The following is a 16375-nucleotide window of genomic DNA, read 5'->3' on the forward strand; positions in this document are numbered from 1 at the left end:
AGGCCCCAGGTTCAACCCCCAGGGAGGGCTGGGAGAGGCCTCCTGCCTGAAACCCCGGAGAGAGCTGCTGCCGGTCTGAGCAGATCACACTGAGCTAGGCGGACTCAGTATAAGGCAGCTTCCTATGTGACCTGCCAGTTTGAATTTCTTTTTTTGTGATGGCTGGGAATGCACATTTGGGATCTTTTCTTTATTTATTTATGAAGTTATCTTCCATGGAACAACAGTACACTGGGAATGTCTCTCTTTCATAGGTTCTCTCCTCTCTCTCTCTCTGCCCCCCTCTCTGCCCTCCTTCATTCCTCATCTCTCTCAGCTCCTCCCCATTTCCTTTTCCATGCCCCCCCGTCTAGCTCCTCCCATCACTCCGAGCTTTTCTCTCTCCTCTCTGTTTCTCTCCCCCTCTCCAAACTTTGCCAAGTTGGATTAACCGTTCCTCCAGGACTGTGGACCTCTTCAACCCAACTCCACCCCCACCCCCAATTTCTTTGCCGCTGTCCCCTGGCCCTTCAAGGGTGGGGGGGACGATGCATTGATGGGGAGGGCTGCAACTTGCACGGTGAGTCTTCGGAATTTTTTTTTTTAAAGCCATGTATGTATAGATTGGCCTTTTTCTCACTCCCCTCCACTTCCCTGTTGTGTGAAACGCAATCCAGATGCAACTGATGCTGTGAAATTGCAGTTTGTTTCTCTGTGTCGCCCCCTTTCTCCTCTCTTAATCTCTCTTCCCTCCCCTCCATTTTCCCAGATCCATCCGTACACCTCCTCCTCCACTGGACGAGGGTCTTTTGTTTTGGAGACGGGTGAAGCAAGGGTGGAATCGGATCTCTCTCCTCGCTTCTAGGGTTGTTGGACCAAGTTTGGTCTCCTTTTTGGAGGGCCATTCCTTCTCCTTCTCCCCACCCCCCCTTCAAAGAAAGAAAGAAAGCTGAACTGTGCATTTGCTCTGGCAGCAAGTTTGGAAGAGGATTTTGAATCCGAGGGGGCCCCTTCCTCCTCCTGGGCAGATTGGCAGATTCCCCCCCTTGCACCTTTTGTTCTGGTTCCTGAGATATCCCCCCCCTCCTGATCATACATGCATCTATAAATGCACATGCGTGCACATATATAAACGCTTTGGGTTACAGCTGCCCTAAGTAGACTCACTGAAATTCACAGAACTAAGTTAGCCTTGTTTGTTGATTTCAGTTGGTTAATTTCAGTGCATTCTTCTATTGAAAAGAAAACAGTTTTCCTTTATCTGAGCAACATCCAAGCCCTGCAAATCTCCCTCCTCCAAAGCTGTCTCTCTCTTTCACACACACACACACACAGAGAGAGAGAGAGAGAGAGAGAGAGAGAGCGCTTCCCAATTTCTGCTTATCTAGTTACTGCTTGCTTGGTTGTTATTTTAACCAAACAAGTTGTGGTTTCCACAAAGACAATCCGGTCACGGTTAACTTTTAAAGTTTTTAAAGTGAGTGAATGAAGGAGTGTGTGTGTTGGTGCCTGCTGTTTAGAATATGGGGCAGAAAAGTTCTAAAAATAAATTCCTCTGCAAAAATAAATAAATAAATGGATTTGTTTTTGTATCACTCTAGAATGGAGGCTGGTTGGTGTTATTTTTTAGGGGGAGGGTGTGCTGGGGTACTTGGAGAGTGTTTTTGACCCTGAACACCTCTTTAATTGCAATGTAATATATTTCGCCCTCTCTCCCCAACTTTCTGCTTTTGTCTGATTCGTAACAAGCAGAGACATTTAGGAGGCCAAAGAGTTAGCAGTCTCCTCTGGGCTGTATATTTTTTGAAGCCTGTTAAAAGTTGGATTCGGATCTGTCTCTCTTTTCCCCACCACACCTAAAAAAATTAAATAAAATCTCCATTATCTGATGTGCATTACTTAGAAAACACCCCCCAAAATAAATTCTGCAGCATAACTTTGGCAAATGGTGTTTCCTGTTCTTACCAAGCATTGGCTGATTTTGAAAAGTTTCAAAAGAGAAGGGAAATAACGTTTCTAAGGATTTGCTTTTATAAAATGTTAAGCTGATGTTTTCTGCCTCCCTTCCCCCACTGGCCTGTTGCTGCTAGATCATTAATGAACAAAGAATAATCACGGGGGGGGGGGGATGAGCTCTGCAGGATTTAAATGAGAGTCTGATTTTTAAAAAAAATATGTATGCAAGCATATATGTGTATATACTTTTTTTCCAGTGTAAGTTTCTCTCTTATTAGGACATCTCTTATTAGTAGCAAATGAAATGCTTAACAAAAAAATCTCTTTTAATACAAACTTGTAGTCAGTCTTCTCTCTGCGCCCCCAAACGGCAAATATTTTAGCCTTGGCAAATGTGGATGGGATCAAAATTATTGTTTCTTTCCTGGGAGGGAGTTGCTGTGTATTGGAAAGGGGCACTTTTTTTTGAGGAGGGGGGGAAATAAATCAGCTTTTTGAAATGTGGGGTTAGCAGTATAGCCCCCCCAAACTTTCTCTTCTTAATTCCAATTTACCCAGAACTGAGCACAGGAGAAATTCTGCTGCCTGGTTTTAAAAACGATCCAATTATGGCCTACTCAGAGTAGACCCATTGAAATTAATGAACATTAATTTAGTCATGTGTATTCCCAGAATTCCCTGGGAAGAAGGATTGACTATTAAACCACTCTGAATTGTAGCTCTGTGAGGGGAATAGGTGGTCTCCTAACAGCTCTCAGCACCCTCAACAAACTACAGTTCCCAGGATTCTTTTGGGGTGAGCCATGAGTGTTTAAAGTGGCATGATCCTGCTTTAACTGTATAGCGCAGAGCGGGCCTGAGTGGAGTTTCAGAAACAGTTTCATGAGCCGGCATTGGAGGTTTCAAAAAGGAAAAAAAGGTGTGTGTATATAAACTTTGCGTGTGTTTACATTTACTTAAGCTATGGGTGTGTATGTGTGTATATATGAATGTATATATATGAATGTATATATATGAATGTTTGGAATGTTAACATTAAATTCTGCATAGTTTTATTTTGATGTTTTAAAAAAGTAATCTCTACCCTACCGTTTCACCAGCTTTCGATGCTGTCGTTCCTTTTCATTTAGCATCAGTCAAGGGGGGGGAACCAGTTCAGTAATTCTAAAACCAGAATGAGAAGTGCCTGGAATAAAATTCCAGGCGTTACTTTGGCCCCCTCTGCACTATACATTTAAAGCAGTATGATGCCACTTCAAACACTCATGTTTGAATCCAAAGAATCCTGGGAACTAGTCTGTTAAAGGGTGCTGAGAGTTATTAGGAGACCTCATTATTCCACTGCAATTCCCATTGTTTCCTGGAAAAAGGGATTGGTTGTTCAACCACTCTGAGAATTGCAGCTCTGGGAAGGAAATCGGGGTCTCTTAATGGCTCTCAGCACACTTAACAAACTACAGTTCCCAGGAATCTTTGGGGGAAGCCACGAGTGTTTAAAGTGGTATAACACTGCTTTAAATGTATTGTGCAGAGGGGGCCTTTGTGCTTTAGAAGAGAGACATCTCTCCCCCGCCATAAGAACATCAGAAGAACCTGGCTCATCTAGTCCAACATCCTGTCCTTGCAGTGGCCAGCCAGGTGCCCGATTTGGGAAGCCGGCAAGCAGGACCAGAATGCAGTTGCTCACTCTTGCATCTAAGAGGTGGCGTATTTCATCTAGCATACAATTTTATTTTTTTTGAAGCCCACCTACAGACAGTCAGTTGGCAGTTTGGGAAAAGAGCGTTTGTCAAGATGTAGAATATTTTTTTGCAGCAGCTTGATATTTATAAATTGAGTGCTGTTTGGCGCTTCTGGGAAAAGGAGTGGGGAGGAAGGGTATGTGTATGTGTGTGGGAAAAACAGAATCTTTATGTAAGAGTTAATTTAGTTTGTTCAAAATGTGTCAGAGTGATCTGTGCGTTGCCTCTCATGCTAGATTTTTTTTTTACAAAGTGCCTTCAATCTATTCATTTTCTTTTAAAAAACAGTCTCGCTCATTTGGGAGAATTTCTTTTTTAGACAGACATGCATCCATCTCCAGGGAGGGAGGGAGCTGTGTGTGTCTTTCTCCCCCCCTCTTCACCCCCTGAAAATCTTACAGCAATACTTGAGCTTAATAATGTGACAAGAGACTCTTTTTTGGCGTGCATGGCCCTCTATCCTCACAACAACCCTGTGAGGTAGGGTGAGAACATCAGGAGAGCCTGGCTGTTGGATCAGGTCAAAGGGGCCCACCTAGTCCAGCCTCCTGTCCTCACAGTGGCCAGCCCGGTGCCCCTTATGGGAAGCCGGCAAGCCGGACCTGAGCGCAAGAACAACTCTCCCCTCCTGCGGTTTCAGCAACTGATATTTGGAAGCATCCTGCCTCCGACTATTGGAAGCATTGCATAGCCATTGACAACCTTATCCTCAATGAAATGGAGGTTAGGCTGGGACAGTTGGACTGGCCCAAGGTCACTCAGTCAGCTTCATGGCTCAATGCTGATTTGAACCCTGTTCTCCAAGGCATGGGGGGAGGTTATCCTGGCCTGCAGTCTCCCCCCCCCATTTCACATATAGTGACCCTCTGTTAAAAAAAACAGATGTTTGTGAGTGGAAAAACTAGTGTCTAAAAGAGCTTTTCTTACGGGTCTTTTCTTAAGGAAAGTCCTATGTCAGCTGCTCTTCTCCACTTCTCTCCACACACCCCCTCTAAGGATGCAATTAAAGCATAGATTTTGGGCACTCGATATTGAGCCGAAGTCCATAAAGAGGATGATTCCTTAGCACGGATGTCTTTATTCAGCATTTCCCATTGATCTGGGCTGGGTCAGAGGGAAACCCAAATGGAGGCTGGATTTATTGGAGGAGGGAGAACGGAGGGGGGACTCCCCCACGTGGTGTCAGGTCAGGGAGGGGCGGTCACCAACCTTTCTGGGGCCTGTGGTCCTGTTTGCAAATCAGGCACAAGCACACGCTTTGGGACCTTTCCAATCATTTGCACCTCGATTCTGTTTTACCTGGAGACACCGGGTATTGTACCTGTGCAGAGAGACCCAGCTTCAGATATCCAGCTCTGCCATAAAGCCTTTGGCCCTCCAGATGTTGCTGAACGAGGACGTCCATTGGCCAGCGAGCGTGGCCAACGGCCAGGGAGGATGTGAGTTGTCGTTCAGCGATATCCGGAGGGCCCGAAACCTTCCCTGCGCCTGGTGAGAGGTGGCGTGACTGAAGCGTATAGAATGATGCGTGGAGAAAGTAGATAAAGAACAAGGTTTTTCTCCCTCTCTCGTAACGCTAGAATTTGTGGACATCCAATGCAGCTGAACTTTGGAAGTTTCGGGACACACAGTGTTCACGCAGTGCATAGTTCAATTATGGGTTTCGCTCCCACAAGAGGCAGCGATGGCAACCAACTTGGATGGCTTTAAAAGGCGGGCAGATAAATGGAGAATAAGGCTGTCAGTGGTTCCTAGCCATGACAGCTGTGCCCTACCTCCACGGATGGAGAAAGTATGCTTCCGAATACCATCCCTGCTTATCCCCTCCTGTTTCTGCAAGAGTTCATTCTAGATCAAAGACTCGTGCAGGGGTTCAACAGGCAGCCTCCTCTCAGGGCAGAGAATTCTCGTGGGAGTCTCTGCTTTGAGGCTAGCAGAAGTGCCCACCTTTAGCGGAAGTGTGGAGTTTGGTTTTTATGAATATTTTATTCTTTTTTTTATGTGTGGCTCTCTCTTTTTTTACATACACTGCTTAGACATGGAAATGGTTAAGTGGGGTATAAATGTCTTAATGAAATGAATAAATAAAAGTTAGAGGAATAAATACTGCTGGGACAGTGAGCCTCCCTTGTGTCTGGGATGCTTTGGAGCGATCGCAGGATCCTTGTGACATCTGTTGCTCCTGTGCCTCCCCCGCTAATCTGTCCAGCCCCCGTAGTAGAAGATGCTGTTCTAGCCAGAAAAAGTTTGGGACTGCATCTGTTCCTTTGACATCAGCAAAAGGGGAGACTTCTTTTTTTCTGATTATGTATGTGGGTGGCTTTTCCTCTCTATTTTATTTTTTTTAGAAAAAATCATGGTGCTTTAAAGAGATTTTTTTCCTTTTCAAGGGCATGGCACATTTGAACTGGTCAAAATGAGGGAATGGTGAAGTCCGTGCCAAGCAGTGTCAAATTCTCCCCGGTCACTCCCAAAATGCCGATTGTGGGAAAACATCTGCTCGCCCGCTTTCTTAAAAGGCATCCCTCAAAGAGCTGGAATGGATACTGGCCAGTCAGCAACGCCCTGCCAGCGTGCAGTGGCCTGCATCTAAAGCAATGCCTTCCTTCCACCCTTGCAAGGCCTGTCCACCTACAGAGCCCCGAAGGGGGTTGGATTCCCCCCAACTTGAACCTCCAGTTTCCTTCCAGTTGAATTCTACTCGGAGTAAACCCCTTGAAACGTATGGAGCTGAGTTAGGCCTGCCCATCAATTTCAGTGGGTGAGTGTGACTAATGGTAGACGCAACCCCATATCCAGCATCCTGTTCTTGCAGTGGCCAACCAGACTTTCTCCAACCATGGAGGTAGATCGAGTAGCCACCGATAGCCTTTTCCTCCATGAATTTCATAGCTTAACTATGCACGGCGTGAAGAGGTACTTTGGTTTGAGTAACCCTCTTTCCCTCATGAAGTTACAATTCCCAGAGTTCTCCAGGAAGAGGGATTGATTGCTAAACCACTCTGGGAATTGTAGCTCTGTGAAGGAAATAGGGGTCTCCAAACAACTCTCATCAGCACCCTTCAGAAACTACAGCTCCCAGGATTATTTGGGGGGGGAAGAAACCATGACTGTTTAAAGTGATATGATAGTGATTTAAATGTATAGTGAGGATGGGGCCTAAAGTCTGTGGAGAGATTATATTTACTTATTTTTATTGAAATATTTATAAACCACACATTCTTGTCAAATATTGCAAGGTGGAATGCAACCTAAAACACAGATGATGATGATGATGATAAGAATAATAATGTCAAACATATCAGTAAAAGCTGGCTGGCAAATAATCTCAGGTGCAGAAGGCTGGTCTGAATAATACAGTTTTCAAAAGATGTCCAAAAGCAAGCAAAGATGACTTCTGCTGAACCTCAACTGGCAAGGAGTTCCACAGGGCAGGGCCTGCCATACGAAAGGTTTGGCCCCTCATAAAGTACAGCCAACCTCAGGGGTGCATGGGACCACCAAATCTGCACCATTCAGAAGACCTCAGCGATCGGGGCGGAGTGTAAGGAATCGGGTGGTACTTTGTACCCGAGTTGTTTAGGGCTCTGTGGATTATGTATTCCTAGGAGCTCAAGGTGGTGTACAAACATGGTTCTTCCCCTCCCTATTTTATCCTCACAACAGCCCTGTGAGGTAGGTTAGGCTGAGAGGCAGTGACTAGTCCTTAAGGATTTGAACCCAGGTCTTCCAGGTCCTATTCTGACACCCTAACCCATTACACCACACTGACTCACCCTGGATTAACAAAAGATTCTTAACCCTGACCCAAGAGCAAACTGGCAACCAGTACCGCCCTCTCAGCAGTGGAGTGACATGTTGTGCCAGGAAACCTGCCTCCTGTAAGCAGTCTGGCCTGCAGGGTTGTTGTTTTTAAGAAGCCCCAAATAACTCCTCAAAGTCTCATAAGCTTTGCAGGTTTTGCATTTCCTTTTGAGCTGCTGGAAAAACCCTGATAGAAAAATTATATCCCTCCCCCCTTTCCTCCTTTTAGTTCTGCCCCTTTACGTTTACAATCAGTGCAAGGACAGGAATTTGGCAGACAGAACAAACTCAGCAGCTGGAGAAGTGCTGTTCGCGATGTTAAAAAAAAATAAAACAATTCCAGGCTGAGTTTGTTAACAACAAAAGCAACAAAAGAGTCTTGTGGGACCCTAAAGACTAGCAAATGTATTGCAGAACCACCAGAGTGCACGTCAGGGTGTGGAGAAAGAGGGTCTTGAAGACTTGGACATCAGCATCCAGGCTTTATAAACCCCGAGGGTCTACCTAGCAGGGATGGAAGAAACCGTCCATTTTGGCTCGCTCACTCGACATCTCCATTTATACGCCTGCCCAAAACTGTGGGGAGTGCTGCCAGTCAGTGTAGACAGTATTGAGCTAGATGGACCAATGGTCTGACTCGGTGTCGGCAGTGTCATACGATCCGTCAGGAGCTCAGTGGGCAGGGCCGGTTCTAAAGGGTGGCCAGGTGGGGCACTGGCCCGAGGTCGAACTACAAAATTCCCCGTCATTTATGTTTGCCATCCTTGGCTCCTTCTGGAGGCAGAGCAGGGTATAAATTCAATAAATAAATACGCAATGCAGGAAGGAAAGGCTGCTTCATAGATTGGGATGGCCCTCCAGATATTGCTGGACTCCAGCGTCCCTGACCATTGGCAATGCTGCCTCCTGGTGCTGATGGAAGCTGGAGACCAAGGACATCTGGAAGGCCACAGGTGTTCCCCATCCCAGCTCTAAGAAGAGGCATTCCCCTCAGAAGGGAATGCCTCTTCTAAATAGAGGCCTCCCTCCCTCCCTCTCGCATCCAGTAAGGTGCTGTTCTTCAACCTTGGGTCTTCAGATGTTGTTGGACTTGGTCTACAACTCCTATCCTCCTTGGTCATTGGCAAGCTGGCTGGGATTGATGGGAGCTGTAGACCCCAAAGCTGAATTCAATGTTGTTGCTTGGATCGGGGATGAAGAACCTCTGGGGTGCTCCTAGATGTTGCGGGACTCCAACCTCCATCATCCCTGTCCTTTGGGCGATGCTGAGAGCTGGGGCTGATGTGAGTTGAGAGTCCAACACTGTTTAGGAAGGCACCCCTGCTGTGGAAGATCCTGTCCCACACCTGCAAAGCTGTCTGTATAAAAACAGTGGCTCCCCAACCTTCCCCCCCCCGCAGACCACTTGAAAATTGCTGAGGGTCTGGACAGACCACTGAATGAATTTTCTGCCTGTTGTAGGCATTGCGATATGCTGGGTGTTGTATGGTTTTTAGTTGAATTTTGGTTGCTGCGTGGGCTTCTTGTAAGTGCGTTTCAGTTTGCGTTCCACAGAATTCAAATTCTAATACAAAAAAAAAAATACACCGTTAAGAAGTAAACAAAGGGATCAAAATTCAGTTTGAAAAAATCATACGGCGCGAAGTATTCTTACTGATGTTTTAATAGTAATTTGTATTTCCACAGAATTCAAACTGCATTCAATAAAAGACGAGAAATAAGAGAAGCCATCAAAATGCAGTTCAAAAAATCAATAAGAATATTTCATGCCATCTGATTTTCAATTGTATTTTGATATAATAATAATAATAATAAATTTAATTTCTGTGTCGCCTATCTGGCCAATGGCCACTCCAGGCGACGTACAAAACAATTAAAACACAGTAGATAAAATACAAAATACAATATAAAAACAATGTAAGAACAATAAGCAGCAACAATATTAAAACAGGGTAGGAGGCATTTCATTCATAGCAATTAACCCTCCCCGGAGATCCCAAAGGCCAGTTGAAAGAGCCAGGTCTTTAAGGCTTTACGGAATACATTTAGGGAAGAGGCGTGCCGAAGATCTTGTGGGAGGGAGTTCCAAAGAGTGGGGGCCGCCACTGAGAATGCCCTCTCTCTCGTACCCGCCAATCTAGCTGTTTTTGTCGGCGGGATTGAGAGAAGGCCCTGCGTGGCTGATCTTGTCGGGTGGCATAGAAGGCGCTCCGTCAGATAAACTGGGCCGAAACCGTATAGGGATTTAAAGGTTAATACCAACACCTTGAATTGGGCCCGGAAAACAACTGGAAGCCAGTGTAGATCGAACAACACTGGAGTGATGTGATCCCGGCGGCGACTATTCGTAAGTAGTCGAGCCGCTGCATTTTGTATAATGGCTTCTTTCATTTCCTATGTTGTATTTTGTTGCATTAACAGTTTTGCATTCCTCAGAATACAACATGAGAAAGAAAAGAAGCAATACAAATGCAATTAGAGAATCAAAATGCACCTTTAATGCGGTCATGTTGCGGGCCGCCTCAGTGGTCCACGGATCACAGTTTGAGAACCTCTGGTCTAAAACTTGTGGCGTGATGATGCATCACTTGGCTTTTTTTTTTTACCAGCTGTTCTTCCCCTCCGGCGGGCACAAGCAGGCTGGCACCTGATAGCGCTTCTGTACATGCATGGTGAGGTGTGCATGGGTCCTCTTGCAAAGAGTGCTATTTTCACTAGGCTTTAAAAAAAAAATTAAAAACCCCATCGAGAGACCTGAAAGTGCTTTTAAAGAGTGTGCATGCATGAATATTTCTGGCCCGACTCCTCTGATGGTGTTTTGAAAAGAAAAGCTCTCGAGAACAGAACAAAAAGGGCCGGTTCGGATCACACAGTCTCACTTGACACAAATAAATCAGGCCTGGAGTCACGCAGATTAGGAAGCTGAGGCAGGCAGGGGTGGGTGCAAAGCGTCACGTTTGGGCAGATCCTGGCTTTTTCTCCCTGTTTTCCTGCTTGGTATTTTATTCTTTAAATTGCTGTGATTGGCTGATTTGAAACCTGTTTGATTCAGTTAAGTGTACAAAGGCCTTATTTATGGTAATTAAATGTGTGTTGCATCCAAATGTTTTCCCCCTGCACAGATTTATCTGTTAACTCACACAGATTTCCACTGATAACGGTTTTCTCACCCTGGATGACCTTGCTGTAATTTTTTTTTTTTAAATACAACTTTTTGTTGATTTTTGTAAAGTAAGGCGCAATGCAACATCAGTATGGAAAAAAAGGAAGTAAAACCAAATCCACACCAAGTGCATTGAGTAAGTGGTATATAGTGTCTTGTACAAAAAGTTGTTCAGCAAAATAATAATTCTTTGCGTTGCCAAGTTTTACCTGAGTAACGCTTAACAGAAATGCAAAATCACAATACGGCATGTTGAGTAAGATCTTGGATGTTGCAGATGGAATGTGCACCTTAACAATTCCAAAACTACTAGCCCATTGAGGCACAGAAGCACAGGTGTGGAATTAAACTCCCATCAACAGCCCCACCTTGCAGAAACTTTGCTATAAATACTTACTTCCATCCTATCTTTCTCTAGTATCCAAGTGTGGAAGTTGATTTCTGATTTGGATTTTAATTTCAGAATGCCTTTATCTTATATTCAATTATATCTTATATTCAATAATCCGAGGGCTGTGTTTTGTTATATTAAACATATATCAGTTGGTTGCAGTGTTTTGCATAAAGAAGAAGCATATTTCTCTGCATAAAAGAGGAAATATAGACCTTTGGATGCTGTTTTGTATCTGTGTAGAAAGTAGTGGTTTGCGGTTGGTGTGTTTCCCAAAAGTCAATGCCAGGGTAACATTGTACTAAAAGAGGAACTAGTACACAAAGAATGTATTTTTCCAGAGAAGTTACATATTATAATTATAATCTTGCTTTGGTTTGAAGTTTTTCAGAACAGTTTCTACTCACCTTTTGTTGTACCTTGTGGAATGTCAAAATAAGGGTCCAGAAGTCATAAAGTCCTTCCTCTTTTTCTCTACACATGGAAAGATGAGATATACATGTGCCCAGAGGCCATCCTCGAGGGAGGGTACCAGGGTATGGATTGGCATTGAGGGGTCACAAGGTCACGCTGACGAAGCGTCAAGGCGAGTTAAGCAGCAGAGCGAGTTCGGCAGCAGGGCGAGGAGGCCAGGGCCCCCCACTCTGCCCGTCTGTTCCCTGACCTCAACTAAACCGCAGTCTCCAACCCATTGACATGATAAACCTTAAACAAAACTATGCAGGTAAGAAGCCAGCAGGGGTGTGGGGGCTTTCCAGTGTTTTGCACTGCCTGCAGCATGTACGACTATTTGCCTGTTGGACAGAAGTCGTGGGTATGCTCTCGGTGCAATGAGCTCCTGGCTCTCTGGGAACGACTTCATTTCCTTGAGGCCAAGGTGGCGGACCTGGAAAAGCTGAGAGAGGCAGAGAGGTGTGTGGAGGAGGCCTTCAGGGACGTTATAGCTGTGTCCCACTCCAACGATGATAGCTCTCCTGCTATCATGGAGAACGATGGTCTCGGGGAAGGAGAGCATCCAGCTGAGGAAGAGGGAAACGATCCCTTAGAAGGGACCCATTCCTTGGGGGATGAGCAGCTATCCTCTCGTGCCGAGGATATATCTCCAGGGGGTGGAGGGATCCTTGTAGTGGGTGATTCGATCATTAGGAACATAGACAGTGGGGTGTGTGATGGGCATGTAGACCGCAAGGTGTTTTGCCTGCCTGGTGCGAAGGTTGCAGATATCGCCCGTCGTTTAGATAGTTTGGTAGACAGTGCTGGGAAGGAGTCAGTGGTCGTAGTGCACGTTGGCACCAACGACATGGGGAAATGCAGCCGTGAGGTCCTGGAAGCAAAATTTAGGTTGCTAGGTAGGATGCTGAAAGCCAGGACCTCCAAGGTGGCTTTCTCTGAAATGCTACCGGTTCCACGCGCAGGACCAGCCAGACAGGCCCAGCTTCGCAGTCTCAATGCGTGGATGAGACGATGGTGTCGGGTGGAAGGGTTTGGATTTGTTAGGCACTGGGGAACATTTTGGGACAAGCCGGGCCTGTACAAAAGGGACGGGCTCCACTTGAACCAGAATGGAACCAGACTGCTGGCACTTAAAATTAAAAAGGTGGCAGAGCAGCTTTTAAACTGACTGAGGGGGGAAACCCGACAGGAGCTGAGAAAGGTCCGGTTCGGAATAAACCTCTCCCCTGGGATAAAAACCAAAGAAATGATGAAATTTTAAAAGGGGTAGGCCTAGAAGTAGGCATTGTGAGAGCAGGGGCACAGGATATAAATTCAGAAGAGCAAAATTACCACAGGCCTAACCACAGGTGCCAAAGACACTTGAAGAGAGACACTGCTTACAAGTGCCTGTACGCTAATGCTAGGAGCCTGCGAACCAAGATGGGAGAACTGGAGTGCTTGGTCTTAGAGGAGAGCATTGATATAGTGAGCATAACGGAGACCTGGTGGAATGGAGAAAACCAGTGGGATACGGTTATCCCTGGATATAAACTATATCGGAAGGACAGGGAAGGACGTATTGGTGGCGGAGTCGCTCTATACGTGAAAGAAGGCATTGAATCCAGCAAGCTCAAAACCCCAAAAGAGGCAGACTCCTCCACAGAATCGTTGTGGGTGGTGATACCGTGCCCCAGCAGGGACTTAATACTGGGAACGATCTATCGTCCCCCTGATCAAAATGCTCAGGGAGACCTTGAGATGAGATATGAAATTGAGGAAGCATCCAAACTAGGAAATGTGGTAGTAATGGGTGACTTCAACTACCCGGACATAGACTGGCTGCATATGTGTTCCAGTCATGACAAAGAAGCAAAGTTTCTAGATATTCTAAATGACTATTCCCTAGATCAGTTGGTCATGGAACCGACCAGAGGGACGGCAACCCTGGACTTAATCCTCAGTGGGGACCGGGACCTGGTGCAAGATGTAAGTGTTGTTGAACCGATTGGGAGCAGTGACCACAGTGCTATTAAATTAAACATACATGTAACTGGCCAATTGCCAAGAAAATCCAACACGGTCACATTTGACTTCAAAAGAGGAAACTTCACAAAAATGAGGGGATTGGTAAAAAGAAAGCTGAAAAACAAAGTCCAGAGGGTCACATCACTCGAAAATGCTTGGAAGTTGTTTAAAAACACTATATTAGAAGCTCAACTGGAGTGCATACCGCAGATCAGAAAAGGTACCGCCAGGGCCAAGAAGATGCCAGCATGGTTAACGAGCAAAGTCAAGGAAGCTCTTAGAGGCAAAAAGTCTTCCTTCAAAAAATGGAAGTCTTGTCCAAATGAAGAAAATAAAAAAGAACACAAACTCTGGCAAAAGAAATGCAAGAAGACAATAAGGGATGCTAAAAAAGAATTTGAGGAGCACATTGCTAAGAACATAAAAACCAACAACAAAAAATTCTATAAATACATTCAAAGCAGGAGACCATCTAGGGAGACAACTGGACCCTTGGATGACAAGGGAGTCAAAGGTGTACTAAAGAACGATCAGGAGATTGCAGAGAAGCTAAATGAATTCTTTGCATCTGTCTTCACAGTGGAAGATATAGGGCAGATCCCTGAACCTGAACTAACATTTGCAGGAAGGGATTCTGAGGAACTGAGACAAATAGTGGTAACGAGAGAGGAAGTTCTAAGCTTAATGGACAATATAAAAACTGACAAATCACCGGGCCCGGATGGCATCCACCCGAGAGTTCTCAAAGAACTCAAATGTGAAATTGCTGATCTGCTAACTAAAATATGTAACTTGTCCCTTGGGTCCTCCTCCGTGCCTGAGGACTGGAAAGTGGCAAATGTAACGCCAATCTTCAAAAAGGGATCCAGAGGGGATCCCGGAAATTACAGGCCAGTTAGCTTAACTTCTGTCCCTGGAAAACTGGTAGAAAGTATTATTAAAGCTAGATTAACTAAGCACATAGAAGAACAAGCCTTGCTGAAGCAGAGCCAGCATGGCTTCTGCAAGGGAAAGTCCTGTCTCAGTAACCTATTAGAATTCTTTGAGAGTGTCAACAAGCATATAGATAGAGGTGATCCAGTGGACATAGTGTACTTAGGCTTTCAAAAAGCGTTTGACAAGGTACCTCACCAAAGGCTTCTGAGGAAGCTTAGCAGTCATGGAATAAGAGGAGAGGTCCTCTTGTGGATAAGAAATTGGTTAAGAAGCAGAAAGCAGAGAGTAGGAATAAACGGACAGTTCTCCCAATGGAGGGCTGTAGAAAGTGGAGTCCCTCAAGGATCGGTGTTGGGACCTGTACTTTTCAACTTGTTCATTAATGACCTAGAATTAGGAGTGAGCAGTGAAGTGGCCAAGTTTGCTGATGACACTAAATTGTTCAGGGTTGTTAAAACAAAAAGGGATTGCGAAGAGCTCCAAAAAGACCTCTCCAAACTGAGTGAATGGGCAGAAAAATGGCAAATGCAATTCAATATAAACAAGTGTAAAATTATGCATATTGGAGCAAAAAATCTGAATTTCACATATGCGCTCATGGGGTCTGAACTGGCGGTGACCGACCAGGAGAGAGACCTCGGGGTTGTAGTGGACAGCACGATGAAAATGTCGACCCAGTGTGCGGCCGCTGTGAAAAAGGCAAATTCCATGCTAGCAATAATTAGGAAAGGTATTGAAAATAAAACAGTCGATATCATAATGCCATTGTATAAATCTATGGTGCGGCCGCATTTGGAATACTGTGTACAGTTCTGGTCGCCTCATCTCAAAAAGGATATTCTAGAGTTGGAAAAGGTTCAGAAGAGGGCAACCAGAATGATCAAGGGGATGGAGCGACTCCCTTACGAGGAAAGGTTGCAGCATTTGGGGCTTTTTAGTTTAGAGAAAAGGTGGGTCAGAGGAGACATGATAGAAGTGTATAAAATTATGCATGGCATTGAGAAAGTGGATAGAGAAAAGTTCTTCTCCCTCTCTCATAATACTAGAACTCGTGGACATTCAAAGAAGCTGAATGTTGGAAGATTCAGGACAGACAAAAGGAAGTACTTCTTTACTCAGCGCATAGTTAAACTATGGAATTTGCTCCCACAAGATGCAGTAATGGCCACCAGCTTGGATGGCTTTAAAAGAAGATTAGACAAATTCATGGAGGACAGGGCTATCAATGGCTACTAGCCATGATGGCTGTGCTCTGCCACCCTAGTCAGAGGCAGCATGCTTCTGAAAACCAGTTGCCGGAAGCCTCAGGAGGGGAGAGTGTTCTTGCACTCGGGTCCTGCTTGCGGGCTTCCCCCAGGCACCTGGTTGGCCACTGTGAGAACAGGATGCTGGACTAGATGGGCCACTGGCCTGATCCAGCAGGCTCTTCTTATGTTCTTATGTTCTAATGTATGCACAATCTATCTGTCTGGAAAGTTTTTCCTTCCACACAAGCAAGGTGGACCCAAAGAAACAATGCTGTCATGCTGTCTTCAATTTTGGTATCAGTTCCTTGTCAAAGCCTCACCTCGGTTCGTTTTCATGGAGGAGAAGGCTATCAGTGGCTGCGGGCCACAATGGTTATGCTGTGCCTTCCCGGTTGGAGGTGATATGATTCCGAATCCCAGTTTGCTGGAAACCCCAGGAAGGGAGAGTGCTCTGGAGCTCAGGGCCTGCTTGTAGGTTTCCCCTAAAGGGCATCTGGTTGGCTGCTGTGAGAACAGGAGGATGGACTAGATGTCCTTTGACCTGATCCATCTGCAGGGCAGTGTAATGATGGCCACCGACGTGGATGGGTCGGCAAATTCATGGAGGGTTAGGCTGCCAACGGCTACTAGCCACAATGGCTACGTGTAGGGGAAGGGCCATAGCTCAGCAGTTAATGTAGTGGCAAATTCAGAAGTG

The 16375-nt window shown here is 45.5% G+C and overlaps 1 protein-coding gene across 1 annotated transcript in view; it reads left to right on the top strand.

The window, feature by feature from the left end:
* The first annotated feature begins 381 nt into the window (after window positions 1-381).
* The window catches only part of PTPRS (protein tyrosine phosphatase receptor type S), a 207884-nt gene continuing 191890 nt past the window's right edge, over window positions 382-16375 (top strand). The window contains exon 1 of the mRNA XM_061601984.1: window positions 382-559. The gene's annotated coding sequence lies outside the window, so the exon portion shown is untranslated. The remainder of the gene's footprint in view (window positions 560-16375) is intronic.

Source organism: Rhineura floridana, chromosome 18 (genome assembly GCF_030035675.1).
Source record: "Rhineura floridana isolate rRhiFlo1 chromosome 18, rRhiFlo1.hap2, whole genome shotgun sequence".
Taxonomy (NCBI): Eukaryota; Metazoa; Chordata; class Lepidosauria; order Squamata; family Rhineuridae; genus Rhineura; species Rhineura floridana.